Genomic DNA, 18,845 nt, shown 5'->3' with positions numbered 1-18,845 from the left:
TAAAAATAATAATAATCTAGTTTAGACTTGTAAAAAAGGAGCAATGCACCGGCTTTGCACGTCTCTTCCCCTGCTAACTTCTACCGTGCCCAGATTAAGAGAGGCTCTTACCTTTTAGTCTTTTCTTTATGGGGCTCTTTGGCAGCTTTCGATTCAGTCTTGCTGTAAGGAAACAAGTGAGTATTTTGTCTACCGTGTAGGGGTCTTTCTGACGTGTTCCTTTCTTATTTTTAATGCTTTTTTTTTTTTTCAAATTTTTTGTAAGTGTACCCGTAATTTCACGAATATGAATACGAAAAAAATCTCACACGGCAAAAAAAATTAAGTTTTTTTGTTGTTGTTGTTGTCGTCGTTTGTTTACCCCCCTCAGGGAAAAAAAAAGTCTGCCACACAGGAGATGAAAAAAAACCAACAGATCAACAGGAAAACACTATCCAAGTAGAAAAGCAAAGAGCTTCAGTGTTATCCAGCCCAGAGGAGAAGTGCAGCAAAAGCAGGTCCAATTCCAAAACAAGCTTTTGATTTCCAGTGAAGCAAAATTAAAAAAGAAAAAAAAAACCAACAAAAAATAACCAAGACCAAGAAACCAAGACAAAATACACGTTCAAGTCCCCAGCTAAATTTCTGCACGAGTGTGTCTTAAATACAAGTTTGCTTTCATGTGTTGCAGCAAAACCCACGGAAAGCCAGGATTTGGAGTTGATCGGGATGAGTTCTCGTGTGTGTGTCTTGATGGGTTCTCAGTCCACATGGAGGAGCATCTGAGGGTTTTTCAAAAAGTGCAAATCAAAAAAAGAGAAACCGGGATCCAGAAAAAGAGTTTTAAGGTGGATCCCCCCTTCAAAATAAAAGGAGGAGGGGGTGAGAAAAAAACAAAAAAAAACCCAACTGAAAGAGCACGGCGGAGGCACGGGGGGATGCGGAGTCTCACATGGGGCTGCGGGCAGGAGGAGGATCCCGCCGGGAGCTCCGGGGGGGCGGAGGATCCAGCGGAGGCTCTGCCAGGGGAGGAGGGTCCGCGGCTCCGCAGGGACCCCGCGGGCGATCCGCGGCGGGAGGAGGATCCGGCAGCCGCTCCCGCAGGAAGGAGCGAGCGCGGGGAGGGGATCCGGGGAGGAGGATCCAGCAAAGTCTTTCACGGAGGGAGGAGGGAGCGGGGAAACCCGACAGTCTGTGTGCCTGGCTCGCAGCGGGATCCGCGGGCAGGCGGGAGCGGGGCGATCCCGCGGCTCTCTCCGTGTGCTCCGCAGGGATCCGGCAGGGACCCGCGTGGGCGGCGGGGAGCGGGGCAGCCGAGGCGGCGGCGCGTCCCCGGGGAGCCGCAGCAGCGCCTCGGGCAGGGTCGGTCGGTCCGCCGGGGTGCTGAGGGGGAGGGGGGGGAACGCAGCGCCGCTCGCCGTCTCTCCCGCTCGCTCTCGCCTCGTCCGCTCGCAGGGCAGGCGGTGCCGGGCTCAGTGCCGCCGGGCCGGTCCCCCGCTCCTCCGCGCCGCCGCCGCCGCTGCCGCCGGTGCCGCCCTGGGGAGCAGAGGAGCCGCTGCCGCCGCTGCCGCCGCCGCGGCCATTTTGTCGCTGACTGACAGAGCCCCGCCAAGCAGCGCGAGACCGCGGGGCGGCTCCGCGCGCGCCCCCTCCCGCGCTGGCCGCCAACAGGAAGTGCCGCGCTCCCCCTCCCCCCCCCGCCTGCCCGCCAGCACCGACCCGGCCCCTCCGACCACGTGACGCGGAGGGAGGGGGGGAGCCCCCGCCGGTATGCAAATGAGCGCGGCGGCCGCAGCCAAACGGCGGCGAGGCCACGCGCGCGCGCCGCGGGCCACGCCCCCCCCCGCCACCGCCGCGCGGGGGAGAGGGGAGGGGGATGTGACCCCCCCCCACCACAGCCCCCTCACAGCCCAGAGGGGTACAGGGGGGTCACCCCCACCCCGGCAAGCGGGTGTTGGTGCTTTCACACACACACAACATCTCTGTGCCAACGGCGGCGAACGGCAATTCACCCCTCCCTCGCACAACCGCCGCGGGTGGGGGGACAGAGGGCGAGAGAGATGTGTGCCCCAAAAGAGGTGTAGAGGGGCTGTGTCCCCCCGGAACGGGGGCGAAACATGCCCACACACACACTCCCGGGTGTGGGTGCATATGGGTGTCGGAGCACTCACCCCACCGTGGGTGGGGGGAGAGAGATGTGTCCCCCTCCAAAGGGGTGTAGAGGGGCTGTGTCCCCCCGGAAAGGGTGCAAAGGGGGTGTAAAACATGCACGCACACCTACACCCGCGCACATAGGCATCGGAGCACTCACCCCTCCGTCGCACACCCCCCCCGTGGGTAGGGGGAGAGAGATGTGTCCCCCTCCAAAGGGGTGTAGAGGGGCTGTGTCCCCCCAGAAGGGGTGCAAAACATGCACGCACACATATCCGTGCATATTGGCGTCGGAGCACTCACCTCTCCATCGCACACCCCCGCGGAGAGCTGGGGGGGACAGCAGAACTGTGCCCCCCTCCAAAAGGCACAGAGGGGCTTCACCCCCACCGCCGTGCAAATGGGGGTCGGTGCATTCACACACACACACCGGCAAACGGCGTTAGGTGTGTGCACCCCTTCCTCACAACCCCTGGGGACGGGGCTGCAGGAGAGCTGAACCCCCCCAGTGGATATAAAGGGGTGCAGAGGGGCTTCACCCCCACCCCCCGTGCTAATGGAGGTCGGTGCATTCATACACACACACCGGCAAACGGCGTTAGGTGTGTGCACCCCTTCCTCACAACCCCCGGCGATGGGGGTGCAGGAGAGCTGAACCCCTCAAAGGGGTATAAAGGGGTGCAGAGGGCTCCCCCCACCCCCTGCAAATGGGGGTCGGTGCATTCACACACACACCAGCAAACGGCATTAGGTGCATGCACCCCTTACAACCCCTGGGGTGCAGGAGAGCTGAGCCCCCCAAAGGGGTAGAAAGGGGTGCAGAGGGGCTTCACCCCCACCCCCTGCAAATGGGGGTCGGTGCCTTCACCCCTCCTCACACCCCCCCCGCGGGCTGGGGCTCTGTGGGGCTGCTCCCGGGGTGGAAAGGGGGGTCACACACATCCCTGCTGCACCCCAAGAGCCCCTGTTTGTGGCAGGTGTGAGCACACACTGCAGGGACACACCTGGGGACACTCTGGGGTACCCACGGACACGGGCCAGCCCTCTGGGACACCTCCCCGCACAGCCCTGCTGGGCTCAGGGCCATCGGAGGGGATCGCCATCCTAAACGAGGACTCCAAAAATAATCCCGGTGTTTGAAATGCACCCGTGGCTCAACACATGGAAATGTCACGTTTCAGAGTGGCAGCGCTTGACTTGTCCCCCACAATAACCACATTAAGTGTTTCTGTCGGGAGAAAGTCAGGATCTGGTCTCAAAATACCATGGGAAGAGTGGAATGCAAAAAAAAAAAAAAAAAAAAAAAAAGTAATTTTTTTTTCGCTAAAAATTGTTGTGTCTGGGTCTTTCAGCAGATCTTCTCCGGTTCTCTCTCCTCTCCTGTTTCCTCTCCCCCTTCTGCAGCGAACGTTTTGGGAACTGCAAGGAAATCCAGAGCCTCAATCTTTATTTGCTCGGGCTGTTCCACTGAAATGTGAAATCTGAATGGAGCAGGGGTTACAGGGCAGGGCTGTTTCTGCTGCCTGGCACCCGCAGGGGGGATCTGGGGGCAAAGAAGCACAATCCCAGCATGATTCCCGTTGGCATTTGTGATGCCAGCCCCAAAGCCACCCTGTGCCAGCCCCTGGGCAAACGACATCGGGAGCCCGGAGCCCCTTGACCACTGGAGGGAGCCCATATTGTGCCAGAATGCAACAGAAACACTACGGGGAAGACAAAAAAAATACTAAAATATGAAATATCAGATCATTGTAGTCAGAACAAAGTGTCTTCTCCAGGTCAGACCGTGATCTATAGCAATGCAAAATGTTATAAAAATCAGATTTAAATGTCCCATTGTACTTCATCAGCACAAAGAAGAGAAAGAATTATTAAGAGCAAGGCTCTTTTTTTTTTCCTCTCTTATTTTGAATGTCAGTCTGGCACCTTTCACCGGGAGTGAATTCATACGCCAGGATGGTGACAGACCTGGCTTGGAGGGAAAATGCCCTTGTGTCATCCCAAGGGCCAGCTGAGCTTCCCCTCACTCTCCTTACTTAAATGTAGGTCAGCACCTATAGACTCCTTCCCAACCCACCCCCGAGCTGCTGCAGCTCACCGCTGCTGCTTTCCGAGGAGATTTGGAAAGGAGATTCCTTTTGGAAAGGAGATTTCTTCCCTTTTGGAAAGGAGATTTCTTCTGTTCTGCCTCTCTCACTCCAGAGATGTCATGTTTATGGCACAACATGCACCTACAGGAGGCTGCCCTGCACCAAAAACTCGGCTTGGCAATTGTGCCCAGGAATGTTCCTGGCCCCCTAAATTCTGTGTTGTGAATGCTGAAATATTTGTAATTCAAAACACACTTTTAACACACAAATATTTCTGGCTTCGCAGAGTGATGCCAAGTTGCTGGAGACCCTGAAATGTCAAAATGGAATAAAACTGAAAGCAATTTATGTACTAATCTGTTTTCTTGGCCCTGGAGAAATTACCATCAAAAGCATGATATAACCACAGCCCCACAGAGAGCCCGTTGTGTTTGACACCCCTGTTCTAAAATACTGTCCTTGATGGATAAAAACACATTCTAGTAAACTTTTCCTGTCTTACCTGAGCTCTTTACCATTGAATACAGGGCTTTGTCCAATGTAATTTGATTTTCCCCCCTATTTTGGTCTCCCACTGGGGTTTTGCCTTCCCACTGCCCTGGTTGTTCACCCTGGGGGCTCACACAGATCCAGGTGGGTTTGTCCCCCCAGCACCAGCACCTGGGGCTCTGTAGCAGCTGGTGGCTGCTGTCACCACTCATGGCACATCTGTCTCCTAATTGCCCTGAGCTGACAGGACCCTGGCAGGGCACAGGCTTCTCCTTGAGCTGTGTTTTTCCAGAGCTGCTCCAGCACAGGAACCATCACTGCAGGCAGCCCCTTTGAAGGCTCTCCTTCCCCCCAGCACCCAGGTAGGGCTTTTGCCACACGTGAGTAAGAGCAGATGTGAGCTGGGGTGAAGCGGAGGCAAAGGGACAGATGATCCAGGGCTCAGTGCTCACAGAGCATGAGGAGTTCCTCTGCTGCCTGGGAAAGCTCCTTGCCCAGTCTGCCTGTGTGTCAGGGAAAGGGCCGTGACCACAGTGTCCCCAGGGTGTGCTGGGTGGGTGGCTTTGAGCACACAGAGCCAGGCACTCACACAGATACAGCGTTTTCTCTGCTGAGAGTGACAAAGCTGAGCTAAGCAAAGGTCTTCACACGTTCAGGGCTGTGCTGGGGGGCTCAACCACACCCAGGCAGAATATTCCTCCAGCACAGACATTACATCTCTTGCTTGGTTGTGTATCACCCAACCGAGCACAAAATCATCACCCAGCATTTCTTGCAGTTCTTACCCAGTATTGCAATGCTGAGAAGGCCCCGACGATGGAAAAATGATGAGGAGGACTCCATGGATATCAGAAGGCTAATTAATTACTTTATTATACTATATTATTCTATACATCTAAAACTGAACCTGCCGAGCACTCAACCCTGCACACAACTGCACTGCACTGAATCTTGTGACTGTCACCCAACAGTCCTGACACACACACACACACACACACACACCTGGCCCTTATAGGCCAAGGAAACAAAACACCATCACTGTGGGTAAACAATCTCCATATTGCATTCTACTTTGGCACAAACACAGGCACAGCAAATGAGATAAGAATATTCTTGGGAAGAATTGTGCCTTGCTTTACTCTGTGAAGAGAAATGTGGGGCTACAACCCAGCAATAAGGAGCACACACAAAATTAATGTCAAAGCCCAGCTCCAGCACTGGCTGTGCTCCAGTGACACAAACTCCATTCCTTAAGGAGAATCCAGAGTCTGATGCTGAACAGGATTTCCCAGAGTCCACACAAAGTAAAGCTACAGCTCCAAGGCTCTCCCTTGTCTGAGGTGATGCTCAGAGGGCAGGATCACTCAGGGGAGCCAGGATCCAGGACACCACAGGCTCTTCCCAAGTTTTCCAAGGAAAATATGGACATGCAAGCCATTTGTACAAAGTCCCACTGAAGGATGCAAGCACATCCCTCCCTGGCCACCCTACCACAAATGGTGTCTTTAGGGTGAACACTTAAATAGAATCACAGAATTGTTAAATTGGAAAAGACCACAAAGGTTTTTGATTCAACCATTAATGAACTGTACTGAACTTGTACATAAGTTTTTATTGGAAAAACTCACTTTCATAACTTATGTGTCTTTCCCCACATTTTCCTCCCACTTGCTGGGACCATGCCCTGCTGTGACACCTCCACATCAGGGTGGTTGTACACACCTATGAAATGTCCTCTCATGGCACTGGCCCAAAGCAGAAAGGGCTCCTGAAAACCTGGTACCCCATGTTCCTCCTGATGTCTGGCATAGACATTTCACATCAGCAAACCCACTGTGGTGAGCATCATCACAGGAGTCAGACAGTTCACCTTTTACCCTGCACTGGATGAGCTGGTTCCCCTTTTTTATTTTTTTTGTGTAACAACCAAATACTTGAAACATTTGCCCAGAAAACACAACATCTGGATTCAATTCCCTCCCCAACCCGAGAGTCTCCAACCTGTATTTCCCACGAGACAGATGTAGCACGATGCTAAACAGCAATCTGGCAGGGGGGAAAACATGGGATTTTTTATTCTTGCTCTCCAAGCAGAGCTATTGTACAAACAGGAACACAAGTGTCCTGAGGCCAAAAAGCAAGCAAGAAGCACATGACTCCCTACCCTGCCTGCCACAGCAGCAGTGATAACACGTTCTGCTTATTATCAATAGCTGTTTTACAATAAATACATAATCTGCCCTGAACAGAGGGCTCAGAGCCCAGGATTTGCTTGCCCCATAGCTTATTTTGGGGGAGAGGAAGCAATGGTTTAGAGGTTGGAACCTGTGAATGTGGCACCTTGAGATAAGTCTATAGGCTGGAGGAATGTGCAAAGATGCAAATTTCCCGTGTGCTTTTGAGAATAAAAGTATTGCCATTAATCAGCCTCTCTTCCTCTGTTTTTTAGGTCATCACTTATTGGTACAAGGGGGCTGGAACAAGCAGAGGGAAGACACAGAGTGTTTCAGTGGCACAGGCAGTGCTCATCATCCAGGCACGGCTGCAAATGTTACAGAAAACCCTGGTTTTGCACAGAAAACCCTTGCTGAGCATGTGACCCCCCCAGTGAAATACTGGAGTTGTCACCCCTGGTACTGACAGGGGCACCAAGCCAAGTGTTTGTAATAAAAATCCTGCAGCAGAAAGGGAAAAAACCCTGATTACCCAACATTTCAATGAACTGGGAGGAAGCTGCCAGTGCTTCTTTGCTGAAAAGAAGCCTTTCCAAAAAGGTTTTTCCAAGTCTCCTTCAGCTTGTAGATTTTATCTTCACCCCACACAGAGCCTCCTGCAAGAATGGGAAGGACTGGAGCTGTTTACATGATGTGCTCAAAAGTCAAGGTGCTTTTGGTTTTCTTACCTGTTTGCAAGTCTCTCACCCCAATGGAAAAAAAAAAAGCAGATTTGGGGCCACAAAAAAGGTTAATTTGCTGTATATACCAGTCTGACCCTTTTTGGCAGCTCAAACAGCTGCACCCAAGAAGCACCTAAGGGATGAAAATTCTTCAGAAACCAGGGCTAGGGAGAATACCTTCTAGTACCTCACCAGCCATTAAAGCAGTGGTGAAAGAACTTGCAAATACTTCAGTTAAAAAATAAACCTCAGGCCAGGCCCTGGTCCCACACTGGTTTGTGCAGTGCCTGTGGCAGCCCAGCACCATTTCCTCAGGGCAAACCAGCCTTTGGTGGGGTTTTGCAGCTGGACTTTGTAATATATGTCAGTCAGTGCCAATGCTGGCAGTGGAACAACAGAACAGATTTCAGCCCCCACCATTTCTGTCAGAGGATTTCTTTATATCACACATGCTGAGTGTGGACTCCCTCCCTCTACCACCTCCAAACCCTGGAGCTCTTTAGGGTAAAGCATGGCAGGGTGGCAAATGCTTACAGCTGCAGCTCCTTCCTGAGCAATTGCTGGGCCAGCAACTTCAGTATTCAAGGTAAAAATGAGTTATGATAGCCCCTATGGATAAGACAAAAATGAGATTTTTGGGCAGTTTTTATAGGACCCAGTGGTAAAGGAGTTTTTCCCAATGTGCTGGCTAATACACATGGGAATAATTTGACCTCTGTAAAACCTTCAGAGGGCCATAACATCCACTCCTTTCTTTCTTTGATTAAGCTGGGCATCCTGGCTGCTGCCTTCCTTCTCTGTCAGTGGCAGAGGACATTTTGAAGGGGATTGATGACTATATAATGTACATTTATTACCTGCCTTGGGAACTTTGGGTGAAAACGCTGAGATGTGATGACTGCTGCTCTGTACAGACTCACCAGGTATCAACACTTGGGTTGGATTGTACCTAGGGCAGCTTCTGTATTCCTGACAGAGCTGATATGACTTATCCCTGGGGTGAGGAGGTGGGAGAGAAGGAATTGCTTCTGACAGATACTAGTCATGTTGCTTAATGAAGTTTTGCAAGGTGTTCAGAAACAGCAGGATGGGGTCAAATCAGGGAAGGTCACGCTGCTGGAAGCTGCAATCCTGAGTCAAGACCTGGCTTGTCCCCAGAGCCTGTCACTCTGCTCCCTACCCGGCTGGCGGAGCCGCTCGGATTGCAAAGAATTTATTGACACCCACCCACCATCCCTAAAGTTTTATGGCAATATAGATCCATTAGAAATCCATTTTACAGAGGTATTAAAATAATGAAGGTGAGAATTAAGAGAGCAGCACACTCCTTGGAAAACCCACTGATCATAATATACTGCTTTAAAGAAAGTTATTGTGCAGTCCCCTTAAAGAAAGTTATCAATTAGTCACTGCATCAGACATGGGAGAATTGTTCCCCGAAGAGGATTTTAGGAGGAAAGCCAGTGACTAAGTGATGAATTTATCACTGGGGGTTGCTTGGCTCCATGGATTAAGATGACATGGCACAGAGGGCTCAGAGAGCAGACTGAGCTCCTGGTGGCCCTGGGGGTTCAGGCAGCAGCAACATGGGCTGAGATGTGACAGAGCTCCCAGGCAGGGTGATGGCAGCTCAGGGAGGAGACACAACACCAGTGGGGTGGCTCAGAGCTCCCACACGTGCTCAGGGCACTGGGCAGATGCTCCCACAGTGTTGGGATCTTTAGCTTGTCAGAGTGATCCCGAGAAGAGTTCGAAAGTCTCTTTTCCCAGCCCGGCTCGTTGAAGAATGAGTCAGGGCTCTTCATTTCTCAGTCTCAAGGTTGTTTATTGTATCTTATCTATAAAATATTTTCTCCTGCCCTGCTGAGGTCCATCCAGCAGGACAGTTCCAGGCACTCTGCCTGCCCCCAGGGTGGTGTTATGTCTTTATACTAAAAACTACGTGTGCAATATTTACAATTGCTTTCCAATACCTATCACCTATGTTAGACAGGGAGCTTCTACTCTAAACCAATCCAAAAGTGCCAACATCACAGCAGAAGATGGAGGCCAAGAAGAAGAAGGAGAAAGGCTGGACATGCCCAGATCCCTCCATCTTGCCCCCCTGAATCCCCATTCCAGAAACCCCAAAATCTACTTTTCCACCCCGTGATAACTTCACTATTATTCTACCTAAATTGTTTTGGCTTGCAGATCTTCATCTAAGGTTGGTAATTTACTCCATGGGTCATAATCAAACCCACAGGTGTTTTGGGCTCTGTGCCAGGGCTTCTGAGCCCCCTGGCAGGGGTCCTGGCCATCCTGGACAGCCAGAGGGATGTTCTGGGTTCTCACACCACAGCTGCCTGTACCTGCTGCAGTGCTGGCTTGGCCATGGTGCCCCATGCTCTCCTTCCCTCCCCACAGCCTTGCAGAGCACCACAATATGCTGTATAGGATCAAAACAGGATGGATTTTCTGGTGCAGAAGCCCCACTGAAACAGGGGCATCAGGGCTGATGTCAAACTGGCCCTGGTCAGGGGCTGGGTAGGGGAGGTTTATCTGTCCCTGCAGAAATGCCCTGGCGTGAGCCAGGACAGCAAAAGCTGAAGTCAAAGTACAAAGTACAAAACCCACTTGGCTGCTGCAGCTCAGATAACTGAACATGGACAGAGGAAGAAGCCACTGGGACATGGCTTTTCTCTGTGGGCAAACATCACCTGGTAACATCCAGACAAGGTGAGCACACATGAGCCTGTTCCATCCCAGCAGTCTGAGGGAGACAGCACAAAAGAGAGAGAGCTGTGAAATGAAAAGATTGAGGATGTTGCCTAAAATTGGGAGAAATCACAGGATTTCCATGGAATTGGAATAAACTTGCAAAATACTTTGTTTTAATCCAAACCATCCCTGGAAGTATTTAAAAGATATGTAGCTGTGGTGCCGAGGGACATGGTCTAGTGGTGGTTTTGGCAAGGCTGGGTTAATGCTTGGACTTGATCTTAAAGGTTCTTTCCAACCTAAACAGTTCTGTGATTCCACAAATCTACATTTCTCAATGCAGAGGCATTTTGGGAGCCCAAAGCTGCCCTTCTCTATTGCTGCATGGCTGAAAGGGCTCCCGGGGTGACCACAGCAGTCACCCTCTGCCCACACCTCACTGGGCTCAGCTGAGAAGCTCAGCAAAGCCCTGACAAATTGCCAAGCTCTCCTGAGATAAATAATCACAAACAAAAATATTTGTGTTTACTGTGGGGATTTGTCTGTGCATAATTATGCATTAGTCATTACGAGGACTACAGGAGAGTTTTACACATGTAAATATGTTCAGTTAATTAGACAGGACTGCTTTTGGTTTGTTTCTTCTCTGCGGTGTGATCCTGAAGTCATCAAACACTCCTGGATCACGAGGCGGGGTGAAGGATGTGTGTGAGGAAAACAGCTCTCGCCCTGCTTGTAATGCAGCTCTGGGTATCAGTAGATATTCCTTTAAAATACTTCTTGTAGCTTTTCTGTTACAGCCTCAAGGTACTACACACGAACAGCACAACCTTCACACTGTTCTCTCATGTTCATGTTTCAAGGGGAGATCAGATGGATTTCTCAGGTAATACAATATAAGACATTATTTTCTTCTGAAACATTTTTAAGTGCAGCAGCTTTTAGTAATCTTCTAGCATCTTCTCCTATGTATGACAGAGTCTATTAATGTCATTTGCATGAGAAGTTCACAATAAATCATTCATGCACAGTTTAGTACAGGTTAAGTGTAACAGCCTAACTGTGATTTTCTATAAGAAAATCAGAGCAGCTCATCAACTGGTGTAAATCAGCAGTGCTCCATCAAAGCCACTGAGTCACACCAACTAATTGCTTGGCCCATGGGAAAGATTTAGGCAAAAAAGCAGCAGGGAAGAGCACGATTCCTGCTTCATTGGAGGGACCTTCTCCTGAGAGATTCTTTCCAAAAAAACCTTTCCAAAGAAAATCCTGAGTGGATTTTCTGTTAATGCTTTGGGGCCAGCACAGCCTGGCTGGTCCAAGGTCATGGCTGTCCCGCTGACAGCCCTGGGCTCTGCTGGGGCCACATTCCTGCAGGGTGAGGAGTGCTCAGGGGAGCCAGCCTGGAGCAGGGCCAGCAGCTCAGCAGGAAACCTTGGGCTTGTCCAGGCCCTGAGAGTGGCAGGAAGATCAAATTCCCCAAGAACCTGCAGCTGTCATTTCGGCAAAATCCTGGAACAACAGCAAAAGCACTTCCAACCCCCCCATGGTGGGGGATTGAACCAGACGACCTCTAAAGTCCCTTCCAACCCAAACCTTTCTGTGACTCCATGATTTAGGACAGTGTGGTGCCCACATACCCATCTCCATTTCAGTGCTTGTTTATCCTCGTGTTTGGAGCACTGACCCCTTTGGTGATGGCAGGAGGAGGAGGAGGAGGAAGAGGAGGAGGAGGAGAAGGCATTCCCTGCCCCCTGGGCAGCACAACAAACTCCCCTCGGGAGATGCCAATAGAGAAGGGGCCACCCTGCTGCACCCAGCCTGGTCCAGTGCCTCGGGAAGTGAAAGGAAATTCCTTTGCAATGATGTGGAATTTGTCACCCCTCTGGAAAGGGGCCATGTGGGCACCGAGGAGCGAAGGGTCCCTGGAGGGGGGTGGCCGATGGAAAACCCCACACTGTCCCTGGGCACAGCTGGCAGGTAATGCTGTGGCTGGGCACTGGGCGGCTCAGCTTCGCCCAGGCAGGAGGGGCACCCTCGCACAGCTTCGCTCAGAAATGAAGATTTTTCTCCTCCCCTCCTCCTGTTTTTGCTCTCTGTTTGTCGGCCTGGTTCTTGTTCGCACTGAGGCGGCGGTGGGACAGAGGCTCATTGTTCCCGCTGCTGCTCGGGGAACGCGCCCAGCGCTGATCTTCTTAGAGATGGGGCGTGCCCGGCCGGCCCGGGGGAGCCAGCACAGCCCGGGGGACAGCCTGGGGACATCGGGGGGACAGCCCGGGGGACATCAGGGGGACATCATGGGGAACAGCCTGGGGGACATTGGGGAGATATCATGGGGGACAGCCTGGGGGACAGCTGGGGGACATCGGGGGGACAGCCTGGGGACATCGGGGGGACAGCCCGGGGGACATCAGGGAGATATCATGGGGGACAGCCTGGGGGACATTGGGGGGGGACAGCCCAGGGGACATCGGGGAGATATCATGGGGAACAGCCTGGGGGACAGCCGGGGGACATCATGGGGACATCGGGGGGATTTAATGGGGGGACAGCCTGGGGATATCAGGGGGAAAGCCCGGGGGACATCGGGGGGACATCACGGGGGACATCCTAGGGGGATTTCATGGGGGGACATCATGGGGGACAGCCTGGGAAGATATCATGGGGGGACATCCAGAGGGACATCCAGGGGAACACCCTGGGGGGACATCAGGGGGGGACCTCATGGGGGACATCCTTAGGGGAACACCCTGGGGGGACATCATGGGGGGATATCCTTGGGGGCATATCCTGGGGGTGCATCCTCAGGGGAACATTCTGGGAGTAGGTCCTGGGGGTACATCCTGGGGACACATCCTTGGGGACACATCCTTGCAGGCACATCTACAGAGAAGCCAGGTAAAGGTTTAGATCCTACAAATGTGGGGGAGAAGAACTAGAGGAGGGTCTCCACAAAGTGCACAGCAACTCCCTGGCTGTGCTCCTGGTTCCTCAGCCAGGCTGATCGAGATGCTCAGATACCAGAAGGAAATTGCACAATCTCAGGCTATGTATTTGTTACTTACAAAGAATATAATTTTAAGTGCACTGGCTAAATAAGATTTAATTGTGTTTAAAATTCAGGTTAACAAATGCTGTAAGGAATTGTCTTAGGGGAAATAAAGGGGAACAAACAAACAAAAAATCTCAGGCACTAGTGATTAGAGCAAAACCCTGATGTTAAGAGGACTTTGTCTCAGTGGAAGCACGTTGCTCATCTTTTCTAGAAGATACACGCATGCATTGCAAAATGTTTATTTTGTACTCTCTGAAGTGGTTAATCTACATGCAAAGCAATGAAAAGGTGCCTTATTAGGCTAATTGCTAATAAAAAAAAAAAGAGAGAAAAAAAGCCCAGAACTACTGTGAGCAAATATTTAAAAACAGATGCAGAAGGCTGTGAAAACAAACACAATCTCACTTTTCCATGAAGTTTTCCCACCAGAAATCAGAGAGTTCAAAGAGACGTCCGGTTAATGCGGTACCTCCAGGCTCCCGGCGCTGGAGCTGTTCATTAGCTGCTGTGTAATTCTGTGATGCAGAACTGGATTAATGGAAAGGTGACTGGGAAGCCACCGAGGGACCTGCTAATGATACTGCTGTGTCCTCAGAGAAGTCCTCTCTAGCCTTGCCCACGTGCAGCAAAACACACAGACGCCATCAGGATACAATGCCACATTATCACAAGAAAACACTTTGGAGAGGGGAGGAAGATGTCATCACCGAGTGGTGCTGGGAGCTGGTGAAACCCAAGATGGAAAAATAATTGCATGCATGTTTTTTAATACAACAGGATTCCCCCAAGCTCATTAAAGCAGATGGAAGTTTTAAAACCTGTATTACTTTAAAAATTAATTTACAGCTGTGGGGCTTGGTGGCCCAGAGAACATTAAAATGATAAATCCAGAAAGGTGATGTGAGCAGAAAGGAGGATTGGTCACAACATGGCCTTGTGCAGCTGGGAAGGGGAGATGGCACCGTTTTGCTGCTGTTTGACATTTACCTCTGCTGAGCCATTTCTGGGTTTAACCCAGATTTTAAAACACTGTAACAAACCATTAAAATTTCCTCCCAAGTGATGTGTCAGCCAGAAACTATCTTGGTGCCTCTCTGATTCATTAGATACTGGCTGGCATGGTGAGGGAGCTGATATGGACAGCTGCACTTTGGAGCACAGGAGAGCCCTGTCAAAGCTGGATGGGCTGTGGCACCAGATCACAGCCTGGACATCCATGGCACTGGGTCACAGCCTGGACATCCATGGCACAGGGTCACAGCCTGGACATCCACACCAGCCCATGGCACCAGATCACAGCCTGGACATCCATGGCACAGGGTCACAGCCTGGTCATCCATGGCACAGGGTCACAGCCTGGACATCCACACCAGTCCATGGCACCAGGTCACAGCCTGGACATCCACACCAGCCCATGGCACTGGCTCCTGGCACCAACTTTCCACCTCTAAGGATTGAGCAGTGCTGCTGCTGTGCTCCCCCTGCTGCAGCCCCAGCCTCCAGCCCCAGCCATGCCCTAATTCCCCATCTCAGAGCTGCCTCCCAGGACAAGCTGTGCCTGTCTGAAAGCACAGCAGTGTGGCAGCGTGCCCAGGGCCAGGATGGGGCAGGGGGCAGGAGCTTGGGGCAGGTGCTTGCACAGCTGCTGGCACACCAAGCCAGTGCCAGGAGCAGAGTCCTTCACCCTGCACAGCCACTACCCTCAGCTGGGACATCTCTGGCTCTGGGAAAGGCCATGGATGGATGAAGTGGTGGGACAAAGCCAGGCAGCTCCTCCGAGTCCTGTGGGGGCTGGACCATCTCTTTCCTGCTGTATATTTGTCCAATGCCGAGCACCAAGTGCTGGGATGGGTGAGGTAGCACAGAACAAAGGCTGGAGGCAGGTTGTATTCAGCTCACACCAGCTACCTCTGCTTGCTGGGAAGAAAGGAGCCCTTTGTTTGGAAAGAGCAGCTACTCCCACCAAACCATGCACAGGGCAGAACCCCATGTTACACACAGGAGTGGTTTGGCACAAAATGGTCCCTGTTCCCCCCTCCTCGTGCTATCCTCACCTCCCCAGGTCTGTGCAGGGAGCATATCCTGGCTCTCCAAAGGCTGGAGTGCGTGGCCAGGGATGGGGATGAGATCACAGCCTGGGAATGAGCCCCTTTGTGCAGCCCCACAGAGCCCACCCACCCCGTGGGCAAACCACAGCTGCTGTGGCCGAGATGCTGCCTGCCCCTGCCTGAGCTGCAGCCCCCAAAACACACACCAGGCTCACAGCCAGCTGGGGCTGACATGGATCTGGGGCAAACACACACCAGGCTCACAGCTGACATGGATCTGGGGCAAACACACACCAGGCTCACAGCTGACATGGATCTGGGGCTCAGGTGCCAGGTTTGGGGATGTCCCCAGTGCCAGGTTTGGGGCTGTCCCCAGTGCCAGGTTTGGGGGCGCTCATGCCCATCCCTTCCCTGGCATCACTCCTCTGCTCCTCCAGGGTGTTCCTGGGTGAAGATGGTTTCTCCGTGCAGAGAGTGTTACTGGGATCCCTGGCTGTGCCCTTGTGATAGATGAGTAATGGGATGGTTGACTCTCACAATTAAAAGGCAAATATCATGGATATATGTTAAGAGAAGTTTTATAGATTTATAGTTATATTTTACCCCCTTGCATTGTTATCAGGGGGTGCCCGGGTTTGGGACATGTGGGAGGGTCGGCTTGTCACTATGGCACCACCTGACCTCCAATCAAGATGTAAAAAAGTAAAACTCCACCACTGGACAGTGAAGAAGGAGTTGATGGACAGAACTTTGGGAGGGGCTAAAGGGTTAAAAGGTGAAATCCCCATTGTGTGGGTGAGCACATGGTGGGAAAAATCCTTTGCTCCCGATGCCGTAATATTTTCTCTATTCAGTCTTCTGTTGTATTTTTGATAAGGTTTAATAAACCTTTCTAAATTTTTGGAAGTGAGCAGCATCTCTCACACCCTGAAGAGACCCAAAGCCACAACAGCCCCGTTATCCAGGCACGGGCACAGCCCTCACTCAGAAACTCTTCCTGCAGCCTCTCTGCTGCCGAGTTTATTATAACATGCTTCTCGTTTCCCTTCTCTCACCCAGCAAATTAACTTTAACAGTAAATTAACTTTATTCTGTTGCTGGTCAGCTGTGGGATGGGAGCAGAGCGGGTTGGTTTTTCCCCCTGGCCGTTCCGGAGGCCCCGCAGCCTCGCCGTGACTCACCGGCTTTCAGGCTGCCTATTGAAGGGACAGAGCCCGAACAAAGCCCCCATTCACTCCCAGGCCTCGGCTAGTTTCCCTTTGAGCCCTCACTGCTTTATTTTTATTCTTTCCCAAACATTGTTGGCTAATTTCATTGACAAAATTCATAACTTGGGGTTGGAGAGCTCACTCCTATTCAGCTGCAAGCGCTGGGGGGTTTTGTTTTGTTTGTCTTTTCCATGCTGCCCATCCTGCCTCACTCTCCAGTTTCCAGCCTGTGCCATGCTGAGGGATGGAGCTGAGGGACACAGCCCTGCACAGAGTTTAGGTTCTCCTCAGATTTTGGGTGGAGAAGAAAAAGCATCAGGGGCAGATCTGAGCCTGAAGCACAAGGGTGACTCTGAGGGCAGCACGGACAGGACTGAAATCGTGCACTACACAGCTGAGTGACCCCTGGAAGGACACAGCAAATATTTAAAATCAAAAGCCTGTTAAACTTTTATATTTGCAATACTCTGCATCCAATCCAGTTAATTATAGCCCTTTAAAAACATCTGCATTTCATAAAGGACTAAGTTTCCTTCCCCTCAGGCTGCCCCTCCTGAGACATCCCTCTCCAGGCTGCTGGGTTACACAGTAATTACAAGCCACAAGTACCTGACATCACCACCAAGTGCAGTGCATTATGGTTTCGAAAACAAGAGGAACAATATTGCTCAAGATGGGTCTGAGCCAAAACCCCAGCTCCAAACACCATCATTTTTTCTGGCAGAGCTCAGAGCCAGGGCCCTGCGTGGCAGCCAGGGCCCCCCTGGAAATGTCACAGGCAGAGAATGGAGGAGCTTTGGGAAGGAAAGGATGTTTCTCCTGCCTTTAAATACATGCAGGGCATCACTGGGAGACCTGCAACCCCTCTGCCACCTCTGCACTGGAGGCAGAGCCCCCTTTGTCCCGTCTAGCCCAGGGCACACGAGGAGGGTGCTGGAATTACCAAACCATAATTTTGGGAAGGGATTTGGGCTGGACCCAAAGCAGCTCTGGGATGGGAGCAGGCAGCATCACCTTCCTGAGCTGGCAGCATCCCAGGGGCCTGCTGTGGGGAAGGCACAGTGTGAGAGGTTTGGGTTTGTTCCCTCCCTTGGGAGGAGGCAGAGCCTGCCTTGAGAGAACCTGCAACAAGCTTGTCTATGTTCCATACATGCACACTTAATAGATGCACATCATTTGGCTTATGGCCACCAAAGTGCACTCAGCTGGTACCTAAAGCAAAGCCCTTAATGGTGCTTTATGTGGTAAATCCCTCTCCTCCTCCCCTCCAGAGACAGAGGCTGGTTCTGGGGTGAGAGCAGGGCAGGAGCATCAGCCTCACCAACCTGCAGGAACGGCCTCCATGACCCACCACTTTCTTGCTTTGCTAAGCTCTTGAGGCCAGGTGTCTTTCCTTGTTCATTTATCAGCTTGTCTCCCTGCAGAGAGGAGCTGGTTAGAGGAGAAAGAGTGTGATTTTCAGTCCACAGAGCAAGCAATTTGCTTTCTAAGGTTGTTTGCCAAAACCACATTCCTGCTTCAGCTCCCAGTCCAAGCAGAGGGGAGGCTGAGATCAGAAACAGGAGTCAGGGACTGATTTTGCTCAGTCGCTTGTGCTCTCTCTGCCTCGTGTGAGAGCTGAGCTCACTCAAGGGTTGAGGCATCCTCTGTACCTTCACATCTGAACAACAAGCAGGGAAAGCAAAAACCACAGGATTTCCTCTGCTGTCAGCAATACCCAATAAATTCACAGCAAGAGCGAGCCTTTAAAAGAAAAAATAAAACTAAAAATCCCCCAAACCAAACACTTTATCCTTTCCTGGTCTAATTGGGGAATAAACTTAATATCTAATTTTAAGGGTGAAGTGAAAAGGAAAGGGATGAAAGGGAGTTGAGGCACTGCACCCAGCCGTGATCACAGGCAGCAGGCTGGGGCTGCAGCTCCAGAGGAAGCAGCAGCTCTGCCTTGATGTGCTCTGAGTCAGTGGGGCTGGGGCATGAGCCAGGTCCTTCTCTGCCCCATAGAGCTGGTGGGAGCCCATGCCTGCCACCACCAGAGCTTGGGAAACCATGGGAAACAACGAGCAGCCTCAGCTGGGAGCTGCTGTATGCTGGGAGGAGCTGGAACACTGTGGGTGGTGGGTGTGAGGGGCTGAGCTCAGCCCCCCTTATCCTGCATGCAGCCCCACTCAGGTTGGTGGGGTGGCTCCTGGGTCATAACCCATACATGGATTATCCCTCTGTCCCAAA

The 18,845-nt window shown here is 51.8% G+C and overlaps 1 protein-coding gene across 10 annotated transcripts in view; it reads right to left on the bottom strand.

The window, feature by feature from the left end:
* The window catches only part of TNRC6C (trinucleotide repeat containing adaptor 6C), a 112,642-nt gene extending 111,016 nt beyond the window's left edge, over positions 1 to 1,626 (bottom strand). For 4 of the 10 annotated variants that reach the window (XM_071452849.1, XM_071452850.1, XM_071452852.1 and 1 more), the window contains exon 1: positions 112 to 1,623. The gene's annotated coding sequence lies outside the window, so the exon portion shown is untranslated. Of the gene's footprint in view, positions 1 to 111 lie in introns of all 10 variants that reach the window. The other 6 variants (XM_071452848.1, XM_071452853.1, XM_071452846.1 and 3 more) reach the window with 4 other exon arrangements.
* Between the last annotated feature and the right edge of the window lie 17,219 nt (positions 1,627 to 18,845).

The sequence above is a fragment of the Agelaius tricolor genome, unplaced genomic scaffold (genome assembly GCF_023055355.1).
Source record: "Agelaius tricolor isolate 1412-34295 unplaced genomic scaffold, bAgeTri1.0.p SCAF_35, whole genome shotgun sequence".
Taxonomy (NCBI): domain Eukaryota; kingdom Metazoa; phylum Chordata; class Aves; order Passeriformes; family Icteridae; genus Agelaius; species Agelaius tricolor.
Note: the sequence above shows the minus strand (reverse complement) of the source record. Positions and strands in the feature narration are given on the sequence as shown.